Raw genomic sequence first — 24,884 nt, forward strand, 5'->3', positions numbered from 1 at the left:
TTAAATGATATATAATTAATATGACAATATTGATTATCTTTTTACAATAGATTCAGTTTCACGAAAAAATGGTAGTGTTTTGAAATAAATCATTGCCCTTTTTCTGTTTTATCCCTTTGCAGGTCCATGGTTACCTTATGCAGGATGAATTGGCAGCAGAATTTTAAGTGTTAAAAAGTAAGTGAACATTGTCAATACCAAACATGGAAATTTATAAGACATCATTGGTGACATCGATGCTGCCTGCCATGGGTCATCAACAGAGGCTGGCCAGAAGATTCTGACAAATATTAAAAACAGTATAAGTGATTGTGCAGCTACACAAAAAAAAAATTCAGGAATTACTGGAGTGATACAGACTTGAACTGTTGCCACACATTGTACAAGGATGGGAAGAAATGTCGGATGAAGAAAGAGGTGCATGTTCAAGAATGAACAATTTCTTTTGTGGACTGTACTTGTTAGTTGGATGTGCAGATGTGGCGCATTAGCCATCAAGAAATTTGAACAACTTCATTCCACAGAACACCCTGACCATCCTGTACCAGGTACAGTCATCCTCTTAATAACGCTCTTTGCGATACACCGGGGGTAATCCGTGGCTCCCATAAAAAGTTGCCCAGTGATCACACATATTCACGTCATTGAAAATAGCACATCAACAAATCCGGCTGTTGAGCTCTGGTTAATCCACGTAGTAAACTGAAGTGAAATTCAGTGCAGATTGCAATTAACAGTGTTTATCGTGATATATCCATGTTTTTCAGATGCTGAAAACATGCAGGGTCTTTTCAATAATAATTGATGAACAGCGAAACATCGTAATAACTTTATCATAAAGACATGTCAATTATCAGCCATGTACTTACAACGTTTGCTATGATGCAACACAGCTGGCGTAATTGCGGCGGGTATACACCGCCATCCGAGAATGTATGATGTCAGAAAAACATTTTATTTGATTAAATTCAATCCCATTTTCATTCATTAAAACTGTTTACAATAACAACGGAGAAACCGTGAGTGAAATGGCATTACCTCATTCCATACAACACCCGCTTACCACATTAGGTGAGGGTCCGTTTTTGGCGCTTCACCGCGATAGCACCAATTTCACATTTTTCTCAGCAATCACTTAACAGATTACAGCCTTGTCATCCACTGACCCCAAGACTCGCGTTATTGACTCGTTGAAGTCATATTTGACAATTAATTGCCAACATTTTGTTTTACAATCAAAGTGACCGCATTACCACGGAAGTCAGCGGTGACTTGTCAAACTGTCTCCTACGAAAATGTATCCAGCCAGGTAACCCAAAGTGCTTAGCAATGCATATTATTATGTTAAATATGTTCAGAGAAAACATGCATTATACTTATAATGATTGCAATATATAAGATCTCTGTTAGAATAACTGCTTGACATATCAATTATTCTGACTGACTGACTGAGTTTAGTTTACTTCACTTTTTAGCAATATTCCAGCAATATCACGGCGGGGACACCAGAAATGGGCTTAACACATTGTGCCCATGTGGGGAATCGAACCTGGTCTTCGTGGACGAGCCATAGCGCTTTAACCACTAGGCTACCCCACCGCCCCCAATTATTCTGATAATGGAATAGAAATTCTTGGATGTTATATTTTGGATCGCTTTTAAATGAATCAACGGGTACATTGGACCAAAACATCGATGTGTGCCCAGCTGATTGCTATTTCCGGCTTAGTTGAATAACAGGTAGCGTGACAGGAACAACAATTGAATTATCATGTCTTGTGATGTTTGATTGCAAGTTTCATGTCATCCATGGACCCCAAGACCTGCGTTATGGCGAGGGATGCCTGTACAAGCCATGATGAAGAAAACCAACCCGAGTATTCCAAATCAGATCAGATGTTCCAGCAAAGCATTTGGAAGAGGTGCAGATGAAAAGTGGAGTCCATGGTTCATGGAAGACATTTGTTGAAAGTGAAAATGAGAAAGTGCTGTTTTTCCCCTTTAAACACAATCGGTTTAATGTTGTATTTTTGCTTGGGGGTTGTTTATTACCATCAGCAAAGAATTATCAATTTCCTAGAAAATGTCCATGGAGTTACCAACAGGCTATTGCAACAGATTAGAAGTGATATCAAAAATGAAGTCTGTCTCGCAGGATGTCGTGCATTTGGTCTCATATCCAAACAGATAATAGCTCCACTTTGGCGATTCATTGAAGGTGGTCTACACATCCTGGAAATGAACAAGCAATACTTGGATCTCTGCACATTCCTTTTGAGAGTTTAAAAGGTGACAATGCAGTAGCCATGGACTTTGTGACTGGAAAGGTAACGCGCCATTTGACACAACAGTTGCAGAAGATGACAACATCCACAGGGAACTCCCTGCGCCCATGTGATGTGGATGGTCTTACATCTGATGTCGTACGGGTTGTGTGTGAGAGCATGCTGACTCTGCTTAAACGCCAGCTTACTGATCAACTTCCAGGAGGCAAGTATGCTTCTTTCACTGATGAACTGAAGTCAGAGACCTTTTCATCAAAGAAGCACAACAAATTACCGGAATTCTTCTTTGGGCAGGTGGATTTTCTTCTTCATTATCGCCCAAATGCCTCAACCCTTTGCAATGAGTCATTCCTAATGTATTCTTTCAATAAAACAGGACAATGGCTGAAATCCTTACCTGAAGAAGAAAAGAACAAACTCCTTGATGATTCCAGAACACACAGCAAAACCATCTGCTTAACTTTCAAGCGGAGACTGGAAGATATCAAAAGAGGACGGGAACAGAAACAGAGAGAAAAAGCAGATGCCATTAGAACAGCAAGAGAAGAAAAACTGAAGAGAAAAGAAAACCTAACAAACTTGATTGCCTATTATGGGCTTTGGCAATCTAGACTGAAGTTGAGACAAAATTGGCAGAAATAAGGACAGCATCTGAAAAGAGAAAAGCCCTTCAAACCCAACTCAACTTCAGAAAGAAAGTTCTTCTTCAGAAATCAAGCATCCCCAATGTTTTTTCCTTCAGCGGCTAAAATAACCCAGGAAAAGTGAGACAGTTCACCCTTGAAAAGCTCCAATTCAATCTACAAGAACTTGTCAAGGAGGCATACAGGGGACCACTGACTGAAGGTACAGTGCTACCAAATCAACCATTAGTTGTTGGCAAGAGTTGATTACAAGTTTTCAGATGGAAACATGTACCAAGGCAATGTCATCTCTACGGTGCCAGGATACCCTTCGTGGTACAACGTGAAGTACGATCATGACGATGCTCTCTATGTGTATGACTTGCTGCTGGATTATGAAGCCGGAGATTTGATGATCGTGTAAATATGGATTGTGAAACATTATGAGACAGACTTTCCCTGTATTTCTGCAACATTGTGATCCGGCTAACAGATCAGGGATTCATGCGTGAGCTGGTTTATTTACCTGAAACAAATCAGTTGACACCAATCATGCATGATGAAAAAACTAATTTAAATGTTCCATGTGATTTGCATGATATGATTTGTTTGACTTCTACACTACACCAGTGAACTGCATATTTCTTTTGTTCCTGGTTATCATAATATTACCTAACTATTTGTTTTCCAGTTTAATATAATTTTGAAATCACTAACATTTACTTCAGTTAGTTATTTTTCTTGTTCCATTCCTTACTAATTACTGACATTTTCTTCACAGATCGTTTATTGTTCCATTTCCTTACTAATTACTGACATTTTCTTCACAGATTGTTTATTGTTTCATTTCCTTACTAATTACTGACATTTTCTTCACAGATCGTTTATTGTTCCATTTCCCTACTAATTACTGACATTTTCTTCACAGATTGTTTATTGTTTCCCATTTCCTTACTAATTACTGACATTTTCTTCACAGATCGTTTATTGTTTCATTTCCTTACTAATTACTGACATTTTCTTCACAGATGCGTTTATTGTTCCATTTCCTTACTAATTACTGACATTTTCTTCACAGATCGTTTATTGTTTCATTTCCCTTACTAATTACTGACATTTTCTTCACAGATTGTTTATTGTTTCATTTCCTTACTAATTACTGACATTTTCTTCACAGATCGTTTATTGTTCCATTTCCTTACTAATTACTGACATTTTCTTCACAGATCGTTTATTGTTTCATTTCCTTACTAATTACTGACATTTTCTTCACAGATCGTTTATTGTTCCATTTCCTTACTAATTACTGACATTTTCTTCACAGATCGTTTATTGTTTCATTTCCTTACTAATTACTGACATTTCTTCACAGATTGTTTATTGTTTCATTTCCTTACTAATTACTGACATTTTTCTTCACAGATCGTTTATTGTTCCATTTCCTTACTAATTACTGACATTTTCTTCACAGATCGTTTATTGTTTCATTTCCTTACTAATTACTGACATTTTCTTCACAGATTGTTTATTGTTTCATTTCCTTACTAATTACTGACATTTTTCTTCACAGATCGTTTATTGTTCCATTTCCTTTACTAATTACTGACATTTTCTTCACAGATTGTTTATTGTTTCATTTCCTTACTAATTACTGACATTTTCTTCACAGATCGTTTATTGTTTCATTTCCTTACTAATTACTGACATTTTCTTCACAGATCGTTTATTGTTTCATTTCCTTACTAATTACTGACTTTTACTTCACAGATCGCTTATTGTTTTCATTTCCTTACTAATTACTGACATTTTCTTCACAGATCGTTTATTGTTTCATTTCCTTACTAATTACTGACATTTTCTTCACAGATCGCTTATTGTTCCATTTCCTTACTAATTACTGACATTTTCTTCACAGATCGTTTATTGTTCCATTTCCTTACTAATTACTGACATTTTCTTCACAGATCGATTTATTGTTCCATTTCCTTACTAATTACTGACATTTTCTTCACAGATTGTTTATTGTTTCATTTCCTTACTAATTACTGACATTTTCTTCACAGATTGTTTATTGTTTCATTTTCATACTAATTACTGACATTTTTCTTCACAGATCGCTTATTGTTCCATTTCTTTACTAATTACTGACATTTTTCTTCACAGATCGCTTATTGTTCCATTTCCTTACTAATTACTGACATTTTCTTCACAGATTGTTTATTGTTTCATTTCCTTTACTAATTACTGACATTTTCTTCACAGATTGTTTATTGTTTCATTTCCTTACTAATTACTGACATTTTCTTCACAGATTGTTTATTGTTTCATTTCCTTACTAATTACTGACATTTTCTTCACAGATTGTTCATTGTTCCATTTCCTTACTAATTACTGACATTTTCTTCACAGATCGCTTATTGTTCCATTTCCTTACTAATTACTGACATTTTCTTCACAGATTGTTTATTGTTCCATTTCCTTACTAATTACTGACATTTTCTTCACAGATCGCTTTATTGTTTCATTTCCTTACTAATTACTGACATTTTCTTCACAGATTGTTTATTGTTTCATTTCCTTACTAATTACTGACATTTTCTTCACAGATTGTTTATTGTTTCATTTCCTTACTAATTACTGACATTTTCTTCACAGATCGTTTATTGTTCCATTTCCTTACTAATTACTGACATTTTCTTCACAGATCGCTTATTGTTCCATTTCCTTACTAATTACTGACATTTTTCTTCACAGATCGCTTTATTGTTCCATTTCCTTACTAATTACTGACATTTTCTTCACAGATTGTTTATTGTTCCATTTCCTTACTAACCTTTACTTCAGTTATTTCTTTATTGTTCCATTTCATTGTTATAATTAACATCAGTAGGTATCAGTGGAATGAGTAGAAGTGATTACAGAATGAAACATTTCAATTATTATTGTGCAAATAACATATCATAATTATATGTGAATCATAAGGTATCCTTTTACTATATTTAGTCCTTAGTTATAAGTTAGTATATTTTCTTTCATTAGTTATCATATTCAGACTAGCATACATGATTCCATGGCATAGAAAATAGCATGCACACCATTTACTGCTATATGTAATTAATGTTGGTCATAACTCTTTCCTTAGATGAATATTGTTTAAAGCATTTGAAGCGGAAAGTATTTCTCATGCTCCTTGTGGATGATGAACTCAATATGTTATTTTCTGTATTTCCAGTGAACCTTGCTGACCAGATGTATTGCTGGGATGATACTGCCTAAGAAGTGTTTTCAGTGAACCTTGCTGACCAGATGTGTTGCTGGGAGGACATTGCCTAAGAAGTGTTTTCAGTGAACCTTGCTGACCAGATGTGTTGCTGGGATGATACTGCCTAAGAAGTGTTTTCAGTGAACCTTGCTGACCAGATGTGTTGCTGGGAGGACATTGCCTAAGAAGTGTTTTTCAGTGAACCTTGCTGACCAGATGTGTTGCTGGGATGATACTGCCTAAGAAGTGTTTTCAGTGAACCTTGCTGACCAGATGTGTTGCTGGGAGGACATTGCCTAAGAAGTGTTTTCAGTGAACCTTGCTGACCAGATGTGTTGCTGGGATGATACTGCCTAAGAAGTGTTTTCAGTGAACCTTGCTGACCAGATGTGTTGCTGGGAGGACATTGCCTAAGAAGTGTTTTCAGTGAACCTTGCTGACCAGATGTGTTGCTGGGATGATACTGCCTAAGAAGTGTTTTCAGTGAACCTTGCTGACCAGATGTGTTGCTGGGAGGACATTGCCTAAGAAGTGTTTTCAGTGAACCTTGCTGACCAGATGTATTGCTGGGAGGATATTGCCTAAGAAGTGTTTTCAGTGAACCTTGCTGACAAGATGTATTGCTGGGAGGACATTGCCTAAGAAGTTTCTTTTCAGTGAACCTTGCTGACAAGATGTGTTGCTGGGAGGACATTGCCTAAGAAGTGTTTTCAGTGAACCTTGCTGACCAGATGTATTGCTGGGAGGACATTGCCTAAGAAGTGTTTTCAGTGAACCTTGCTGACAAGATGTATTGCTGGGAGGATATTGCCTAAGAAGTGTTTTCAGTGAACCTTGCTGACAAGATGTATTGCTGGGAGGACATTGCCTAAGAAGTGTTTTCAGTGAACCTTGTTGACAAGATGTATTGCTGGGAGGACATTGCATGAGAGAGTTCAACTTTAGGTATAACACTTTGTTTGGAAGCTTTAAAAACAGTGGTCATATCAAATAATTAAATGGAAATTCACATTATTTAAATCGGAGATAAAGAAAGCATAAAAACTGGTGAAATTATTTGATCCTGCCATTGTATGGATTCATTCTGTTTCAGAATCGCCTTCATGAGCTGACCGTGGTCTGTTTCCTGGCATCTTTAAAAATTCAGGGACAGTTTTCAGCATTGTAATTTTGAATATGTGTTCCTTAATGTTTTGTTATAATTGTGATTAAATTTGTTCATGGAACAGCAGTTGTCTGTTGAAACTATTGAGTGAGGTTACTTTTTGAAACATGCGAAAATGCATGCACAAATGGTGTGTCAAAACAAGGTTGTAACACATGTAGTTTGGGGACTGGTTGATGTCCCAAATTATGATGGTGGGTTTTTTTCACAACTGGAGGTTTCAACCCATCAAACTATGAAAAGACAAAAATTCTATAAAATTTTCAAAAAATGCTTGCCTGTCCCTACACATGCTTCGACAGTGGGTCCACAATAACATTGTCAAAGAGCAAAGTAACGATGTTTCGAGGAATTCATTAAATAAATTGAATAAACTAATGAATAAAATCAACAACAACATTCATAAAAGTTGTCAAACGTACATATAAAATTACTATTTCCATCTTTTTGTGCGATCATATAATGTAAGTCAAGTCACTGACAAGTGACATCTCGACTCTCGCCACCTCAATCTTCACGCTCGGACACGATGTTTAATGCGAAAATATATACATGAAGCATTTTTGTCACAGGTCATAACCTAGCACGATACGTCCAATAAGTTCCATAATTTATGTATAGGTAGCGATTTCTTGCGTAATATGTTCAGAATAGCATTATTTTACCCAAAACTTTTGTCTAAATCTAAAAGTTTTCGTTTACGAGGATGATATCCATTGCCGTAATATGATTGGCTGCCTTAGGTCAACGGTTCGATTTTGACCAATCACGACACCTTATAGCAGACTGTGGCAAAAAAGGGTCATTGGAAACCAATCTTTATCCAATAAAATCGCTTCTTACAACTGTGAAAATACTTTTGGCAAGGGTACAGTGATATTGTTGATGTTCAGAGCTTTCCAACGATACCCGACATCAAACGATTCGCCTCGCATGTTATTCATAATGGCTTCAAAACCGAGGTATTTTCCGTTGTTGTGTCCTGTTACCGAGCCGAAAGCCACTGATATCGGGAAATAAGCCAACCATACATATTATTTAAGAAATCTTTTATAATAATTTTCTGATTACGTGAAAATGAAAATATGAAAGAAAAAGGCACGGGCATGTTATGACATGTCACAAATGGAAAAAATCGCCATAGTTTTTGCTTCTTTCATGGGTTTATCTGGACATTATAAATGTAAACTTGCATTTTCATTCAAAAATAAATGTATTTAAGTTGTAAATTTGAATTATATTATAAAAATAAACTTCATATTTATCAACAGTGGATTAGATCTTTTAAATGGTGTATGTAGTAGTAATAACGTTTTACAAGCTTATAATTTCCTTCATAAACATAGGCTTCATCTGTGACCTTAGAGTCTCTGGGAACTCGTGTCATGGCAGTAAATGCCTCTGATTGACTGGTGTTGAAAAGAGTTAATAATGATTGTTGGTTACACTATCAAGTAATACATTCAGGTTCAGTTTAGCCCCTTGTTTTTAGTGCAGTATTGTAATTTGATACACTATGAAGTGCCCACTCTGATAACTTGCTGGCGGAAAATTACCCGCTGATAAAGAAATGTGTTAAGTAGTTTAAAGAAGAAATACCATTATAATTGAACATGTTCAGTCGTAATTTTGAATGTTAGTTGCTGGGCAATATATCAACGCCAAACAAGTAAGTTTAGCAGCAAGAGAAAATACATGCAGTTGCTTGATAATCTCAGCACATAATATGATTGTGCTCCCTCATTTTGGAAGGTACTGTAAAATATATGTATTCATAGGTTATATTCCAAATATCTACACATATTTACCTCGACGTGATTGTATCTCCATGCATTTACACTGCTCAGTGAAAGTCAGCTTTGATCTATACATATAGTGTCTATATACAAACATATTTATGACAAAGAAATCTGAGAACCTCCGCTAACACACTTTTTATAATTATGGATAAATATTTATTTCAGTGCAACAAACAGTTATCAAGCTAAGCTGCATTTACAAAGAAATTAGGAATTCTCTTCAATTGGGAAAACAGGTTTGATTGTGATCTTAGTTTTTCAGCAACATTTTAATGATAATGAGCTAATAACTAAATGATAATAACTAAACATAGTTCAATAAAAACAAAAACTTAATAGAGACGCCAGGTTTTCTTTATTCAAGACGCAGTGGCCTCAAGCATCATACTATTACGCTTTTGCATTGCAGAATAGTTTTGCATTGAGCTGTCATAATTTAGTTTTGAAATATCTTGTTATTCACGCAAGTTTATATTTCACATATTTTTCTTCAACCATGTTTTAGAATGGTGATTGATCTACTTCATCATTATGCGTGAAATGTTTAAACTAATTAGCTTAAGGAGAAGTCTTCATTACAGAACTTGCCACAGTGTTTGAAAGCTATATCAAAGTTGGGGAAGCCTGACTGCATGGAGCAGCACTAAGAAAGTATCCTGAAATTATCTCAACTGTGAAGAAGGTAACGTATAATTATTAGCACAAAGCAACGTGTTTTAGACTGTTATGTGTTTATCAAAAGATAATTGTTCACTAAATATTACTTGTGTGAGTAACAAACTGTTCTGGAGCATTTGTTGTTCAATTTCAAAGCTTTCGAGCTAATTAACCGCTTTGTTTCAAGCTTACAATAATAAAGTAATACAGATGGCATATTGACTTGCAGTGTCGCACTTTGCCAACTGTGGGTGCATCAGGCAGAAGGCAGAACTTATATTGTGTACATTCAGAAAGACATTAGAAAGAAGGAAGATGAAGGCATTTCGGGTAAGTGTGAGTTTTCAGAAATTCACAATTTTAAAAAATCATTTCTTTCACAAAAACATTTGACAAAATATTATTTAATATTCTTTGTGGTAAAATGCTCAGAACCTCACAGAAGCAACCACGTTGAACTTTAAACCACGGCAGCTGTTCAAATGGTAAGGTATGTGCCTACCATTCTCATTGGTCAAATGGTAGACTAAAATCCAGACTAGATAGGGTCTTTCATAATCCCACTGTGTCTTTCTCTTGCTGTATCTGTCTTTTCTATGTCAATCAATCATGGTCAGCCCACTCTCTATTGGATGACACATCTAGAATGACCGAAATATTGTTCAAGGGACGTAATGTCTATATCACCTCTAAAAGCATAAGACATGTATATTCCATGAAATAGTGCTTGTCAAGGTGTGATATTTGGCTTATGTCAATAAAAATGTCTTCAGAAACACTAAACAAACCAAGATACCGTCAATGTCCAAGAAGGTATGGTGAAAGTGCATCTGTGAATGATGATTATGTGATTTAGGAAACTAATGGAAACAAGCATGCTACTATGTACATGCATGCAATCTAGGTATACCAAACGTATTTCCTTTAGTATTTTCTTCTATGCACAGAAATAAGTTTTTTCACATATAATTGTGGATATTTATACTTTTTTATGAAATATTATTCCATGTATTAGGCTTTTGTTAACTTTCTATATGTGGAGGGGTAGATAGATAATGAGAATGCATTAATAAAAGGGGGTGGTTTGTGTTTCATCCGCTCTTGAAGTCAAGCTCAAATTCAGAACAAACATGGAGTGATTCGGGGAGCAGTAACAAGATAGAGGATTCTGAAAGCGATTCAGGATTAGTACATCTATCCAATGTCTCAAAAAGCAAAAGCCTTGCCGTGCAGGAGACAGCGGCAATTCCACCAAATATATTAGTTACAACTACGAACAATGCAAATGGCCGGTCATACGACAAACCATTTCACTGTCCGTACTGTCTTTCAAAACAGTCAAAGTTACCGAGACACCGCACAAAGAAGAAGCCGAGGTAGCAAAGTATCTTGCTACTAACAACAAAGTCGAAAGAAACAGAATCATGACCAAGCTGAGGAATCTAGGAAGTCACCTTCATAACACAGAGGTGATTAAAAGGGGTTCAGGAGAAATAATAGTCACCTACAGACCAAGTGGAAATACATCCTGGAGTGATTATGTTCCCTGTGAACACTGCCTGGGTTACTATGTAAAGAAAGAGCTTTGGCAACACGTTAAACGATGTGGCCTTGCCCCAAAACAAACAAAACATAAACTGGTACTTCAAAGAGCGCGTTTATTGTTACCAGCCCAGAGAACTCATCAAGAGGATTCAAGCGCAATATTCAGCACTATGAGGGCAGACAGCATTGGTCTCTGTTGTAAAGGTGTAAAGGCTGTTGTAACTATGGTTTAATCATAGTCATTTTAGGGGCGCTTCACTATTATCGTGTTTTGGAAGGTGGGTAGTGTAGGTGCCGAATGCAGAGTCCGATTGTGGACATGCCCGGCTGCAGGATAGAGCGTCTGTCGCTTGTCCCATGTATTGTGACATTTCTTATAAATTAAAGTGCTTTCTGAAAGAAGATAGTGTTTGTTCCCACTCGGACACCACAGGCTCATACATATGTAGAAGCCTCACACTATGAAAAAAGATACCATTTAAATTATACTTAAGTTTGTTATGTTTATTACATTTTATTCACAGATGAAATGGTATCTCTCAAAAGCAGGAGGAACAATAAATAATGAGGATGGGAGGACATTTCATGTAAGAATAGGTGAACCAACTAAATGCGGTAAGTGCATATACTTTTAACTACTTGATCCCCTCCGAGTATATCATGAAATTATTATTGTACTCTTGATGTTGTCATTTGCTGATTTGGTATTATATGTTTCAAACATATTGTAAGTTTGATTTGTCTAAGTGGTGGAACACATAAAGTTGGTGATGCCTGAATTTCATGGTTTAAGGAGTACAGATGTTGATTAGGTTAGGTCTCTGTACATGTTCCGAAAAGATAATGTTGTTGGAAAAGTTTACAATTTGAAAAGTATGTTAGTATTATCTTGTATCTTAATGTACAGCATTCATGAAGATGATTTTGGTTTTCACACTAAAATCCATCAACATTTGTTGATTTTGAGAGGAAAGCTGCAGATTTTTATCCTGTAAATGTACTTGAATTAATTTCCTTGATGTCAAGAGATGATGTGAGAATATTTAGATGCTTCCATGTGTTGATATTTCTCTGATTTTGATGTGAAAAATGAGTTTAAGAATACGATGCTTTGTGGGATTTTTGTATATTATTTTCAGGTACTGTCACAAGTCTGAAGGTGGTGATGACAAAGTCATTTTTATCTGATAACATGTATTAGAATGCTGTGATTATCACAGCCTGATATCTTTTAAACCAGAATCCTTACACACAGTGCATCTAGTTAAGTGTGCATGATGATTACAAAAATGATTAAAGACGTGATTGTCTCTTGCTGATGATTTGCTAATGACATATCAATGATCACCTAACCAGGCTAATTTGCAGTGTTTTGAAGAATCAGTTCTAACATAAATGAAGTTGATGTGATTATCAAAGCGTGATATTCTCTTAACTGGAATCCTAACACACTGCATATGGATGCATAAACACTAACCTTAATTAAGTGTGCATATTCATTACAAAAGTGATTAAAGACATGATTGTCTCTTACTTCAACCATGCTTGCATAATGTCTTCACAGCAATAATTTCTCACATAAATAACGTTAATGTGATTATCACTGCCTGACATTGTTTTAACCAGAATCCTAACACACACTGCATATGGTTACACAAACACTACCTTAATTGTGCAGGATGGTTACAAAAATTATAAGATGTCATTGTTTTTTGCTAATGATTTGTTTGTGGCATATCAATGATGACCTCACTTGAATAATTACTGGAGAAAATTAATGGAAAATATAGAAAAGGATAAAATGGTGGTTTGATATCATAAACGATTTTCCATATATGCTGCAACATTTTCTGGAATGAGGTATTTTTGAAAATGGTATTGTGTTATTAAGACTGAAAAGAAATTGTATCAAATTTCATTGTGAATGGAACCGCAAAGATAAGTAAACGTTAGCATCCAGCGTAACTATTCTAACAAGGTTTTGGCATAGATCTGCCATATTTCAAAGACAATATGGGTTTGAGTTAGTCTTTGTGTTATTGGTGTAGCAGGCCATGCACTATATGTCATTTTACTTATCAGATGTGATCTATTTTATATAGTTTCTGAGCTGGATGAAAAAGACGAGGATTATATCCCAGATGAGGATTCTGAAGCATCTGAAGGACTGGAATATGTGCCAGATTCATCTGGTGATGAGGGTGCATCAGATGTGGTATCACAATCATTACCAATCACAACAGAAAAACCAAAACAGATTCTTGTTCAGACATGCATCAAAATCAGCGGCAAACGTGAGGCCAAAATGCATTGTTGCCTGTTTTGTAGTAAGTATTACTCGAAGATGCCCCCCCATATGGAGCAGGTTCATTCCAATGAACCAAGGGTAGCAAGGGTGTTGTGTCTCACAAAAAAGTCAAGAGAGAGAAAAGATGCTTGGTCAGTTCTCCTTAGAGAAGGGGATTTTGGTCATAATTATGATGTTTTCCGCAAAGAACAGGGTGTTCTACTTCCAAAGTATAGATCCAGAGAAGGCGAGAACAAATCAGTTAACCACTATCTGCCCTGTGAGTTTTGCAGGGCATTTGTTGTTAAAACATCCCTGCGAAAACATCAGAAGACCTGTAGCCAGTTCCAAAATGAGCACATTTTCGGCTCAACCATTGAAAATTCAAGACAGTTGTTGCCTATGAAGAATCGAAGTGATTTTCAAACAAATATCCTGGACAGAATGAGGGAGGACTCTATCACTCGTATAGTGAAGCAGGACTCCCTCATTCTGCTCTATGGACAAAGACAGTACGAGAGAGTTGGAGGACAGCAGCACAAGTGGCAGTACATATCGCAAAAAATGAAAGAACTTGGTTGTTTTTTTTTATCTCTATGTGTGATGCCAACAGTGACGTTAAATCACTAACTCAGTGTTTTTCCCCACAAATGTTTGATGCGGTTATGACAGCAGTTAGAAATGTTGCTGGCTATGACAGCAAGGTGTACACATTTGCCACGCCTTCGCTGGCCCTGAAGCTCAGCTACACCCTGCAGAAATGCTGCGGTATTTTAAGGAATTCAGCCACACGAAATGAGGATGAGGCTTTGAAGAGAAAAGACACTGACTTCCTTGAGCTATACAAGGATGAATGGACAGAGAGAGTTTCTGTCCATGCACATGGAACACTGAGTACGGCCAGGTACAACAGGCCACAAATGTTGCCACTAGTGGAAGATGTTGTTCTCCTGCACAAATATTTAGAGAAGGCCTCTGAACTTTGCAAGGACTGGGATGATGAATCCAGATACTTGGAGTTTGGCAAGATCTGTCTGTGCCAGATAATACTCTGTAACAGGAAACGAAGTGGTGAAGCGCAAGGGCTGAAAATATCAGATTTCAACAACGGTTTAAAAGAAGGAAATACCATGATGGAATCAGAAAGAAAAAAAGCCTCAACAGCTTTGAGCTGAAACTTTGTGAAACTCACAAGCGCATCGAGACAAGGGGGAAAAATACTTAGCTGATAACTGAGTGCGGATGCCTGTTGGGAGGAGAGCTATGATGATTTTTTTTCATTATGAAATTTTCATAATAAGTGTATAGATCTGAAGTTGGGGATCTCACAATGAAATTGGTACCAGAATCAAGATTAAGCACAGTATTTGTTAACATATATTCTTTGTGTATGAACACTTGTATCAAATGTATAGCAATGATGTTATTTATACACCCATAAGACCTGAACATGTATTATTTGTAACTTCTGTTACCACACTCAATATGGCCACAACACAAGTATGATGAAGGTTATGTGCATGCATTATCAGAAACGGTTTTGCAGAAAACAAAGTACTGGTATGAGAAATGAATTTAAAGCACGGAGTTCAATATATACATCTTTTAGTGTTTATGGCATTACTGAACATGATTTTGTTTCTTTCAGTTGCTGGTTGACATGCGCAGAAAACTAAATATCGAAAATGACCACCTTTTCGCTAAACCCAGGAGCATCTTTCCAATCAGAGGGTGTGATGCCCTGAGGGATATGGCCAAAAAGAGTGGCGCCAAACAGCCTTCTAGAATAACATCCACCAAACTGCGCATGCAGCTAGCAACACTATCGCAAGTACTTGGTCTCACCCCGAGCAACCAAGATCTCCTGGCAAAGTTTATGGGCCATGATATAAGGGTGCATTGCAACATCTACCAACTTCACGAGAAGACACTGGAGCTCGCTAAAGTAACCAAAGTACTCCATGCTTTAAACACCGGAAAGTTGTCTCTCCACGCAGGGAAAGACTTTGAGTTGATGATGGCTGACCCTTCAGGTTAGTAGTTATATTCTCGTCACTTTATCCCCAGTAATTATTGTCAGGTTTTGAGGCCATTTATGACATCAGCACATCTCTGGAATAGGTAACAAGTTACCCTCTGATTATGTTTTCCAAAATATGTTGAAGGGACCAGATATGAGTGGAGATTAGATCTTAAACTGGTACCCGTTACCCAGGCCATGGCTTCTGAATGAAATCTGTGGGAACATGTACACAAAATACAATGAAAGATAGATATTGCTTTTTTTGGTCAGCTTTAGCAGGTTTATCTCTTCACCTGGGTGCACCATTCAAAAACATAAGAAAGGCTGTTGATCTGCTGTGTCTCAAGTGTTTCTATTTCACTCTTTGAGGATAGGATGCTTTGGGCTTTTTCTGTTATAATTTCAGGTAATGTCACATGTCCCAGGCAGGTGATAAAACATTGACCTTCACCTAATTGCTTTTGAGAAAATGATTAAAGACGTGATTGTCTCTTGCTGATAATTTGTTTGTGACTTATAAATGATCACCTAACCATGCTTGAGTAATGTCATTACAAGACCGAATTTGATGTGATTATCAAAGCTTGATATCCTTTACTAAAGTTGAGTTGAAATTGGGTTTACGTCATTGTACTTGAGAATATTTCGACTCATATGACGACATGCATGCGTGTATGTGTATGTGTATGTGTATGTGCGGCTGCTTGTACTAGCCCAGGCGAAGCTGGTTTTATAGTGCTAGCCCATTGAGATACCATGCCGCAGTGAAGCATGAATACCCCACTCAGACACATTATACTGACCATTTAATGCCGAAAGCACCAGACAGGGACCAACAATCACCATATATTTAACGTCTTTTGGTATGGACGCGGTCGGGATCGAACCCACCTCGACCTTCTGCTGTCTCTGTGGTGAGCTCTAACCACTACACCGCTGGAGGTGGTCCCTTTACTAAAGTGTGCATGATGATTACAAAATGATTAAAGCACGCGTGAATGTCTCTTGCTGATGATTTGTTGTGACTCATCAATGATCACCATGATAACTTCAGCCAATACTCCCCATCAAAAGTTTAGACTCACAAGTGTAAATGTAGCCACTTAATTCAGTCAGCTGACCTAAACTAGATTTTGCAAAATATTCTACACAGTTTAAGGGTACTGTTTACACATGAACTGATGTATTGTAAAACAAATGTGTAACATTTGAAAGTTTATTGTCATGAGTTCAATAAATGATGAAACTCCCTGAAAATTGGCTAATTCTTAACAAAACTTTACACCAAAACGCAGCTGTTCACATGCACGATATTTGCACATGCTTTTCATCAATTTGATGCATGATCCTCATGCAATTCATCTGCATAAGGTTTGCAGTTGGTTCCCCAAGTTAGTAAAGAAATTCATCTTGATGTAACCACATGTACATGCATACCATAGTGAGTGTTTTAAGTGAGTCTAAACTTACAATGGGTAGTAGTCTCTCCCAGTCGAAAGTTAAAATCATCTCCTTCCTAAGTACATTCAAAACACGACTAAAGACTCATCCATTTCTCCGCTACAAGTGACTTCCAATCATCCGTACCTGCCAGCTGTATATAGTTTTAACTTCTTGAGCTCAGGAAGCTTTGAGCATATCGCTGTGGACGCCGAAGGCTATATAAATGGCCTATTATTATTATATTATTATATTTGTGACATCCCCGATGAAAACATTTTAATAGCTGACCTTGTCTTAATCTTTCACCTGAGATCATAGATCCACCGTGGTATCACAGTACAGTTTGTATAATGTTGCAATCAATCTTTCAACAGAAACTATGGAATCCTTTATAGTCTAATTAATTGTTTCCTTCCCTTGGTAGACACCTTAGAAGATGAGAGGATGAGGATGATGAAAATGAAGATGATGTTGAAGTGGAGGCTTCCATATTGAAGATGCACAGAGAAGAAGAAGCTCAAGAGCAGAAGAGAGAAGGCAAACAGCAGAGAGGAAGAATAAAGGTAAAAACACAGGGCAAAATCAAAATTATGCAGCAGAGAGAGTTCGGGTCATCCTGGCACAATCAGGCTGGTAAGGCTAATCATCTGCTAAGGGCGTTTGCCCCCTGTACATGCAGCCCTAACAGCAAATGGGACTTCTCCCAGGAAGTGCTGCCTAGTCGAACCCATGAAGAACTTTCTAGAGAATATATAGACTCCCCAACACTGCAGCCTTCTGCATTACTCAGAGTGTCAGAAGGGCTATGCTCCCGGTGGAGAACCAGGGCACTCTCCTGATCTGCGCCAAGATATCAGGAGGTACCAAACTAAGGGCACCAAGAACAATGGGGAGTCTGATGACAGTGTACCGGTATATGAAACTTCAGATAGTTAATTAGTTGCAACTTTTGTCCTTTCAGATGTCTACAGATAGCTTTGTTTCGATCACCTATATGATGATGGATGCCATGGCACCTGTTACTGTTTTGTCACAATTTTTCCAAACAGAAAATGTTGACATAGCACTTGTGAAGGTGAGCCACAGACTTTAGTCGGGAACTTTCATTCTGAAATATTTAAAAAACAAAACAAAAGGAAACACTCAGTAAAATTATCAGGTTAACTATTTCATTATTTTCTCAGGAATGGCAAATGGAAATTTAACGTTTAACTTTCATTTCTTAATTGTAGCATGTTTAGTATTTGTTCAAATTTTAGTTTTTAGTTAATTCCTTTTATAGGTGAAACTTGACCTTCGCCTCAAAGACTTGGAACAAGTGAAAAGTATGAATTCTGCTTACCTGTTACAACTGAAGGAAGAGCTTCACCATGTACCCAAGCAACTTCAACCTTCAAGAAATTACTTCCAGATTTGTTGATGGATCGGTGAAAAATATTACCTCAAGGTATTGATGCATTACTCATTACTAACATTGTTAATTTTGCATGCTTGATATAAAACTTATTTAATATTTTATCACAGAGTAATGCATTGCCTGTATCTTTAGTGTAATGATTTTTAACCTGGTTAAATCAGTTACTGATCATGAAAAAAGACAAATGAAAATTGTTTGTAAAGAATACTTTAATTGTTAACTTATTTTGCAGATTTCCAGATACAGACTTAATCCAGGCATTGAATGTCCTGGGAATGAGACCAATCTCATTCCTTTCCACGCCAGAGTTAGATTATGGAAATACTGAAGTGGAAGAACTCCTGAAATTCTATGGGAAACCACAATCAGTTCAGTGGATTGATTATGGAGAGACCAAACTAAAACCTTCACAAGCATTATTAGATGAGGAATGTACAACAAAGGAGTGGTTTCAGTTGAAACAAGTTGTGAAAGCAGATAAGTACCCCAGGGATAAAATGTGGCAGCTGTGGCGATGCATCAGACTTTACCATCCAGAATTCCCCAACATGCTGAAGTTGGCCCAGCTTGCTCTCACATCAGCAGTGCATACTGCAGGCTGTGAGAGAGGATTTTCGGTAGGAAATTAAATTCTTTCAAAGAGCAGGAACAGGCTCACAGTACTCAAACAACACGAAGTTGATGACCATCAAAACCGCCGTCTGTCCAAAAGTGAGCTTCTACAGGTGAGCTCCTTTTGGCTCAAAAAATATAAAACACAGGAGAGTTTTCAACATAAAACCCAGGAATGCTTAGCTCAGCATTATATAATTGAACAGTATTTTGTGCAAGTGCATCACACTTCATATGGCAGAAGCGGGTTAGCGTGGCTTGACTTTGTGTTCTGGCGATTTGGAGCCTTACTCTGAGGGTGTGGGTTCGAATCCCAAATGGGACTCAACCCAAAAAGTACTAGAATTTGTACTTTACTAAGAAAGTGTAATCCCAAATATAAAATCTGTTACAACTTACTACAAAGTTTGGAATTGTTTGTTTGATAATCTGAGTCATCTGGAAATATAAATTCATAATACATCATCATGTAAAGCTTCAAACTGGTTTTTTCCAACAACGAGGGTTGAAAGCAAACTATATTGACTCCCTTTGATCAAATTTGACTCATTGTATCAAGTTATGACGAGTCATTTTGACTCATGGTCATGAAGAGCAAAATGAATCACTGAAAGTGTTAATGTCCCAGATACTAAGACAGCTGGATTCATGTTCAAGATGTTTTGCATCTATAGAGATGTTTGTATACCCTGTACAAATTGATTTGGCTGATCCAAAAGTGTTAATGTCCTAGATACTAAAACAGCTGGATTGATGTTCAAGATGTTTTTCATCTATAGAGATGTTTGTATAACCCTGTACAAATTGATCTTGCTAACTAAAAAGTGTTAATGTCCTAGATAATAAGACAGCTGGATTCATGTTCAAGATGTTTTGCATCTATAGACATGTTTATATACCCCTGTAGAAATTGATTTGGCTAATCCAAAGTGTTAATGTCCTAGATACAGCACATAACAGCACGTACAAATTTGCTACTGCTTTCTCCGGCACCTTAAGTGATTGATATTATCACTACTATACCTCACTATCGATGGGAAGCTGCCAACAATCGCTGACATGGCCTCCAGAAGCTCTGCAAGGCGAGGTAGAACTGATGCTGCAAGCTCAAGTGCGCCTTCCTCAACCAACAAAGGGATTGACACGCACCGCCATGTTGGGGATGAGGATAGGAAAACACGTAGGACCAGGAAATCTCCATACCTGACTACAGCTGTGTTACGGCAGAGATTACAAGCTATTGGGGCATTGTGCCTTCGACATGGGGGAAGAAGACTGTGTTGCAACTGTATAAAGAGAACTGTGCGATCAGCACGGATGAAGAGGCGGTTCCAGTGACCCTCCCCCGTAACAGCGGCTCAAGTCTGACATCGGCCATTCCGTCTTCGCAGCACACACCCTCGCACACTGGAATTTCCGGGAGCACAGAGGAGACATCCGTTACCAGGGCAACACCACCCACTTCTTCAGCTGACATGATTGGTGTAATGAGGAAAATGAAGGATCTCATTTCTTTCTTCTCACAGCAATTAAATTCAAGGGGTAGGTCAAACGATGATAACATATCACCACCTTCAGTGCAGTTCCTGTCGTCTGATACCATTCCCTATGTAAATTTCGTTGACAAACATACAACAAGAAAAATACATCAGGGGAAATATGTTAACCTAGCATCACTGCTGCTGCCTACACAAGAAGCTGGTGACTACAGAGTGTCAGACAAATCAGGAGGGTGTAGGAATGTCAAGGCAGATCCTCAGCAGAAACTTAAACTTTGCTGAATTTACTAGATCCTTCAAAATATACAAAGACATTTTCTGCGAAGCGTGGCCAAACAGAAGAACCCAACTGGACCGACATGAACATACTGTTGGAGAACTACACAACCTGTATGGTGGTTTCGTCCATTACGATTACCACAAACGCTTTGCTGCTCGTGTCGTGGCACTAGCTGAGAGGGGGATACATCTCGACTGGGGAATCCCCGATACCAGGATCTGCACGACCTGTACATCTGGACTACGCTGTAGGTCTTGTGTACTATGTGACAGCATTAGCCACGACACAGCTACATGCTTGTCAGTGCTGGTGCAAGAGAGTGACTGCCTTCTTTGGATTCCTCAGGTGTGCTGAATTTACATGTTCATGTGAATTCCAAGCAAGTACCAGCTTAACTGTGTCTGATGTGACAATGGATCATATCCAAAGGAATTCTACTCTGACACTAAAAGCCTCTAAGACTGACATCTTCAGACAGGGTGTCGCCATATCCCTGTTCACTAACTACACTGCCATCTGTCCGTGTGATAACCGATATCATGATATTGCAGGCCTACCAAAGAAAACTTTCCCACTGTGCAGAAAAATGCAGAAAAGCCCACATTAATCATGGAAATAGCAACATAAACACATTTATCATACAATGGATAGTGTTCTCGGCAGGATAAAGCCAACGGATATTTTCGATATCCGTTGGGGTCATATACGGATATCGATGCAAATTAGAGAGGTCATATGCAAAATTTAGGGACTACTTTCACAGTGTAAACAAACATGGCATCAATGGTCAGCGGTCGTGTCCGGATTGACGTCCGTGGTTACGGTACTGTCAGTGCTCGGATCCCAGAAAATTCATGTCTGGTTATGATAGATGGAGTAGATTACAAAGTGAAGTTAGAAATTCATAGGTTTACGAAGATACCAACATCGACCGCCTGTCAGTGTTAGCGAGAGAACGGCACTAGGAATCCAGATGCACAATGTCACGAGAACATTAAAGTGTATTTGTTGTTCAAAAGGTTTCTGAGGTTCCACGCGAGTTTGTTGTTATTTTTCAAACGTAAGCTAAGTTTTGTTGACAACAATACGTACTTTAACATAACAACTGACAGGAACTAGATGACGTAACGCAGTCAAATGAGTGATCAGTAGAAAATTACTGCGCATCCGCATTACAATCTGCGCTTCTTTCCAATTTCCGAGCAACTGTGAATCACCTCGCGTAGAAAAAGTATTAAATATGTCGAAATGGACACTGTCAATCGTTTCATACGAATGGAAAGTAAACTAAACAAGTGTGCACACAAGTATCATGATGATAAATGTTAAATAACAGTACAGAAATACTTAAAAAGGAATGTAATTTTGTCCAAGCTGGAGAATGTCAGCATGCGGTCGAGACTTCCTCTTTCATTTGCGTAAGCGCAAAATTGAAGTTGCGGGCTCCTCGTTTTATGATGCAGTGTTAGCGATTTAAAGTTGCCGTTTTTACTGTTTCAGTAGCGAGGTATTATGTTTATGTTGCTATATCCACGATTAATGTGGGCTTTTCTGCGTTTTTCTGCACAGTGGGAAAGTTTTCTTCGGTAGGCCTGTATTGGAAGGACAAGACAGTGCTGATCTAAAGAAAATTATCATGAAACTGCAGGTTCAGTTTGGACACTCAACAACAGAGAGACTTTCCAAGCTTATGAAAGATGAAGTCCAAATGAAGTCAACTACCACAAAATCAGTCACAGAAAAGAGACTGAGAATGGACATTGCTGCTTTGAAAGAAATTGTGGAAACTGGCTCAGAAGAAGTGAAATGGCCAGACACAAACAATCAACTAGCAGATGTCTTGACAAAACGAGGAGCCTCCCCATGTAGATTTATCTACCATCACTTGGGTTCAAACATCTCAACGTTAATCACTCAGATTATTTTGTGGACCCAACCACAGGGGCGTGCACCAATCTTATAGAAAATAGGTGGTGGCAGATAAAGAGACGTCTGCCCTCCACTCATACAAGAAAGGGAAACTTTGCCACAATCCTTACAGAATATATTCAGTGCTGCAAACAGGGAGGACCCATGATTTTCTCAAATATTTTGGAGGATATTAGTGTTGTTTATCCTGTGACCGATTTGTGACTTTTATAGTAAGTGGTTGAATATTTCACATTAATAAGAAATGAGTTTGAGAAGTAATTAATGTTTAGTTATTGTACATGATAAGTGATGTAGGGAATTGTTTGTTGTTAACAGATTCAGTTGACAGTTTTAATTCAAATTTTATTAAGAGGAACAGAGATTAACAAGAGTCGTATTAACAAGACAACTCAGAGCTATCATATTGCTAAATGTTGTCCAAATTGTTGTTATTCGTTTTTTTATTGGGCATCTTTTCGGAAAGTGTCAGCGAAGAAAATACAGCCTGATATCTGAACGACATAAGTGTATATGAATTGGATTTATGTGTTTATGCATAACATTATGCACTCAACATTAAAAATGACTCGCAATAAATGTCAAAAATGGATTTTCTTCCACGACGTCAAACGACAGAGAGGTCATACAAGTATAATGATAAGGGGGCATAACTCCGTTATTCTTAAAACTTGGTCAATGTAACTCAGATCACATGGAGAGTATTTGTTGTGGATACGGACGCTATATTTTCTTTGCTTATGATTATGTTGCTATTTCTCTTCATAAGTATGCAATGGAAGATGCAAACAGATAGCTTTATATATGGAACTAGTACGTACTATATGTTAGAATATGGATGTAAGATTTGTCCAAATTAAGACATGACATGGTTTATATATTTTTATTTTTTTTCCGTATAAATATAGTTAGAGTTTGTCATCACAATATTTTTAAATCGAATATGAATTGATTATATTATCGAAAACAATGATAGTGGATCATAAAAGCGTTTCCGACAAACAGCAAGACCTGGCCAATCAATTTACACCATTGTTTTTCTATAAAGCGACACAAAAATGTGCAAAAGAACAAGATAATTCTTTTAAATATGGGTGCATATACATTTCATAACATATATAAATCATGTTCATTAAATATTATCAGTTTTACTTATAAGGTTGAATTAAATCGCCGTTCATTAACCTGTTCATGTGAAACTGCAATATTAGTTCAAATGCATTGAATATTGTTCATCATAGTGTAATGTACAGGGTAATCGATAATAATTACCCTATATAGATATCTTTACTACTTATGACGTATTTTGGGTATATTAATTCCCGCGGTATCAGTTACACTGTCCATGTAGTGTTGTTCCGCGCCAGTGCACTGCAACATATAGTTTACCGTGATCTTTAGATTACGAGAGCTCATACCGTTGGAATTAGTATGTAAAACAGATCCAAGCCATCTCTTCACCTCGTTCCATCAGTCTACCTGATGTGGCGTAATGTATGTAGCGACTTTGGTGTTGACTTGTGCTGCCTCAGGTAAGCTACGTCTCGGCATGGGCGCCGCCATGTTGTGACGTCATAGCGAGGTGTTTTAGAAGGTTTCGTATCTAGGATTTTACGTCACAATAGAAATAACGGAGATGAGAGATTTCTTCGATTAACGGTTGAGACAGACAGAAGAATCACTGAGAGTTGGATGGTTGCATCTCCATCGTAGGGAAGAAAACCATGAATAACATGTATGTTTACACCCGGCTTGCCGGAGGCACTATACTCGAAGAAGCGCATGTAAAATCTTTCTACTGTTGTAACTATATTTATTGTACTGTACCTTATAACTTGTAGAGTAACGCTTTGGGCGGCGTGATTGCATATTGTCTTTACTGTTAGAAGTTTGCTATTGTTTATAATAAATTTTGCTGTTGGTAACTTTTATGACTTGTGAAATCATTTACTAGTTAAAACTGTTGTGTTGCCGTGGCTGGAAGAGAGTGATCCACATACCCACATTGTCGTAGTAAATACCTCTCCAGCCACCCCGTCGACCGTCGACCGTTGCAGT

General features: G+C 37.5%; 1 long non-coding RNA gene across 1 annotated transcript; it reads right to left on the bottom strand.

The window, feature by feature from the left end:
* Positions 1-814: 814 nt before the first annotated feature.
* Positions 815-24,450, bottom strand: LOC124276375. Its single transcript, XR_006898530.1, has 3 exons — positions 24,245-24,450; positions 10,414-10,416; positions 815-828 (listed from the first exon to the last, which is right to left on the bottom strand). It is a non-coding gene; the product is annotated as an uncharacterized LOC124276375 (long non-coding RNA).
* Positions 24,451-24,884: the final 434 nt, after the last annotated feature.

This window comes from Haliotis rubra, unplaced genomic scaffold (assembly GCF_003918875.1).
Source record: "Haliotis rubra isolate DU_JTF1 unplaced genomic scaffold, ASM391887v1 Scf2083, whole genome shotgun sequence".
NCBI classification, from domain to species: Eukaryota; Metazoa; Mollusca; class Gastropoda; order Lepetellida; family Haliotidae; genus Haliotis; species Haliotis rubra.